A 4,031-nucleotide genomic window follows, 5' to 3' on the forward strand; every position below is an offset into this window, starting at 1 on the left:
GTGGATCTCTTTGGTAGCCTTATTTCTGTGGAATCTGAGAACAGATATTTCGGATTCCTTTGAAGAGTATAGGGCCAAAGGAAATACCCTCCCATAACAAAGAGAAAGAAGCTTTCTGAGAAACTTCTTTGTGTTCTGTGAAATCATCTCACAGAGTTACAGCTTTCCCCTCAAGAAGCCTTTCGCTAAGACAGTTCTTGTGGAATTGGCAAAGTGATATTTGGAAGCCCATAGAGGGCTATGGTGGAAGAGGAAATATCCTCCGATGAAATCTGGAAAGAAGCTTTCTGAGAAACTGCTTAGTGTTCTGTTAATTCATCTCACAGAGTTACATGTGTATTTCGTGGATCTCTTTGCTAGCCTTATTTCTCTGGAATCTGAGAACAGATATTTCTGATCCCTTTGAAGACTATAGGGCCAAAGGAAATATCCTCCCATAACAAAGAGAAAGAAGCTTTCTGAGAAACTTCTTTGTGTTCTGTGAAATCATCTCACAGAGTTACAGCATTACCCTCAAGAAGTCTTTCGCTAAGACAGTTCTTGTGGAATTGGCAAAGTGATATTTGGAAGCCCTTAGTGGGCTATGGTGAAAAAGGAAATATCCTCAGATGAAATCTGGAAAGAAGCTTTCTGAGAAACTGCTTAGTGTTCTGTTAATTCATCTCACAGAGTTACATGTGTATTTCGTGGATCTCTTTGCTAGCCTTATTTCTGTGGAATCTGAGAACAGATATTTCGGATCCCATTGGAGACTATAAGGGCCAAAGGAAATATCCTCCGATAACAAAGAGAAAGAAGCTTTCTGAGAAACTTCTTTGTGTTCTGTGAAATCATCTCACAGAGTTACAGCTTTCCCCTCAAGAAGCCTTTCGCTAAGACAGTTCTTGTGGAATTGGCAAAGTGATATTTGGAAGCCCTTAGAGGGCTATGGTGAAAAAGTAAATATCCTCAGATGAAATCTGGAAAGAAGCTTTCTGAGAAACTGCTTAGTGTTCTGTTAATTCATCTCAGAGTTACATGTGTATTTCGTGGATCTCTTTGCTAGCCTTATTTCTGTGGAATCTGAGAACAGATATTTCGGATCCCTTTGAAGACTAAAGGGCCAAAGGAAATATCCTCCGATAACAAAGAGAAAGAAGCTTTCTGAGAAACTTCTTTGTGTTCTGTGAAATCATCTCACAGAGTTACAGCTTTCCCCTCAAGAAGCCTTTCGCTAAGACAGTTCTTGTGGAATTGGCAAAGTGATATTTGGAAGCCCATAGAGGGCTATGGTGAAAAAGGAAATATCCTCAGAGGAAATCTGGAAAGAAGCATTCTGAGAAACTGCTTAGTGTTCTGTTAATTCATCTCACAGAGTTACATGTGTATTTCGAGGATCTCTTTGCTAGCCTTATTTCTGTGGAATCTGAGAACAGATATTTCGGATCCCTCTGAAGATTATAGGGCCAAAGGAAATATCCTCCCATAACAAAGAGAAAGAAGCTTTTTGAGAAACTTCTTTGTGTTCTGTGAAATCATCTCACAGAGTTACAGCTTTCCCTTCAAGAACCCTTTCGCTAAGACAGTTCTTTTGGAATTGGCAAAGTGATATTTGGAAGCCCATAGAGGGTTATGGTGAAAAAGGAAATATCCTCAGATGAAATCTGGAAAGAAGCTTTCTGAGAAACTGCTTAGTGTTCTGTTAATTCATCTCACAGAGTTACATGTGTATTTCGTGGATCTCTTTGCTAGCCTTATTTCTGTGGAATCTGAGAGCAGATATTTCGGATCCCATTGGAGACTATAGGGCCAAAGGAAATATCCTCCGTAAACAAAGAGAAAGAAGCTTTCTGAGAAACTTCTTTGTGTTCTGTGAAATCATCTCACAGAGTTACAGCTTTCCCCTCAAGAAGCCTTTCGCTAAGACAGTTCTTGTGGAATTGGCAAAGTGATATTTGGAAGCCCTTAGAGGGCTACGGTGAAAAAGGAAATATCCTCAGATGAAATCTGCAAAGAAGCTTTCTGAGAAACGGCTTAGTGTTCTGTTAATTCATCTCACAGAGTTACATGTGTATTTCGTGGATCTCTTTGATAGCCTTATTTCTGTGGAATCTGAGAACAGATATTTCGGATCCCTCTGAAGACTATAGGGCCAAAGGAAATATCCTCCGATAACAAACAGAAAGAAGCTTTCTGAGAAACTTCTTTGTGTTCTGTGAAATCATCTCACAGAGTTACAGCTTCCCGCTCAAGAAGCCTTTCGCTAAGACAGTTCTTGTGGAATAGGCAAAGTGATATTTGGAAGCCCATAGAGGGCTATCGTGAAAAAGGAAATATCCTCAGATGAAATCTGGAAAGAAGCTTTCTGAGAAACTGCTTAGTGTTCTGTTAATTCATCTCACAGAGTTAAATGTGTATTTCGTGGATCTCTTTGCTAGCCTTATTTCTGTGGAATCTGAGAACAGATATTTCCGATCCCTTTGAAGATTATAGGGCCAAAGGAAATATCCTCCCATAACAAACAGAAAGGAGCTTTCTGAGAAACTTCTTTGTGTTCTGTGAAATCATCTCACAGAGTTACAGCTTTCCCCTCAAGAAGCCTTTCGCTAAGACAGTTCTTGTGGTATTGGCAAAGTGATATTTGGAAGCCCTAGAGGGCTATGGTGAAAAAGGAAATATCCTCAGATGAAATCTGGAAAGAAGCTTTCTGAGAAACGGCTTAGTGTTCTGTTAATTAATCTCAGAGAGTTACATGTGTATTTCGTGGATCTCTTTGGTAGCCTTATTTCTGTGGAATCTGAGAACAGATATTTCGGATTCCTTTGAAGAGTATAGGGCCAAAGGAAATACCCTCCCATAACAAAGAGAAAGAAGCTTTCTGAGAAACTTCTTTGTGTTCTGTGAAATCATCTCACAGAGTTACAGCTTTCCCCTCAAGAAGCCTTTCGCTAAGACAGTTCTTGTGGAATTGGCAAAGTGATATTTGGAAGCCCATAGAGGGCTATGGTGGAAGAGGAAATATCCTCCGATGAAATCTGGAAAGAAGCTTTCTGAGAAACTCCTTAGTGTTCTGTTAATTCATCTCACAGAGTTACATGTGTATTTCGTGGATCTCTTTGCTAGCCTTATTTCTCTGGAATCTGAGAACAGATATTTCCGATCCCTTTGAAGACTATAGGGCCAAAGGAAATATCCTCCGATAACAAAGAGAAAGAAGCTTTCTGAGAAACTTCTTTGTGTTCTGTGAAATCATCTCACAGAGTTACAGCATTACCCTCAAGAAGTCTTTCGCTAAGACAGTTCTTGTGGAATTGGCAAAGTGATATTTGGAAGCCCTTAGTGGGCTATGGTGAAAAAGGAAATATCCTCAGATGAAATCTGGAAAGAAGCTTTCTGAGAAACTGCTTAGTGTTCTGTTAATTCATCTCACAGAGTTACATGTGTATTTCGTGGATCTCTTTGCTAGCCTTATTTCTGTGGAATCTGAGAACAGATATTTCGGATCCCATTGGAGACTATAAGGGCCAAAGGAAATATCCTCCGATAACAAAGAGAAAGAAGCTTTCTGAGAAACTTCTTTGTGTTCTGTGAAATCATCTCACAGAGTTACAGCTTTCCCCTCAAGAAGCCTTTCGCTAAGACAGTTCTTGTGGAATTGGCAAAGTGATATTTGGAAGCCCTTAGAGGGCTATGGTGAAAAAGTAAATATCCTCAGATGAAATCTGGAAAGAAGCTTTCTGAGAAACTGCTTAGTGTTCTGTTAATTCATCTCAGAGTTACATGTGTATTTCGTGGATCTCTTTGCTAGCCTTATTTCTGTGGAATCTGAGAACAGATATTTCGGATCCCTTTGAAGACTAAAGGGCCAAAGGAAATATCCTCCGATAACAAAGAGAAAGAAGCTTTCTGAGAAACTTCTTTGTGTTCTGTGAAATCATCTCACAGAGTTACAGCTTTCCCCTCAAGAAGCCTTTCGCTAAGACAGTTCTTGTGGAATTGGCAAAGTGATATTTGGAAGCCCATAGAGGGCTATGGTGAAAAAGGAAATATCC

Source organism: Macaca fascicularis, chromosome 9 (genome assembly GCF_037993035.2).
Source record: "Macaca fascicularis isolate 582-1 chromosome 9, T2T-MFA8v1.1".
NCBI classification, from domain to species: Eukaryota; Metazoa; Chordata; class Mammalia; order Primates; family Cercopithecidae; genus Macaca; species Macaca fascicularis.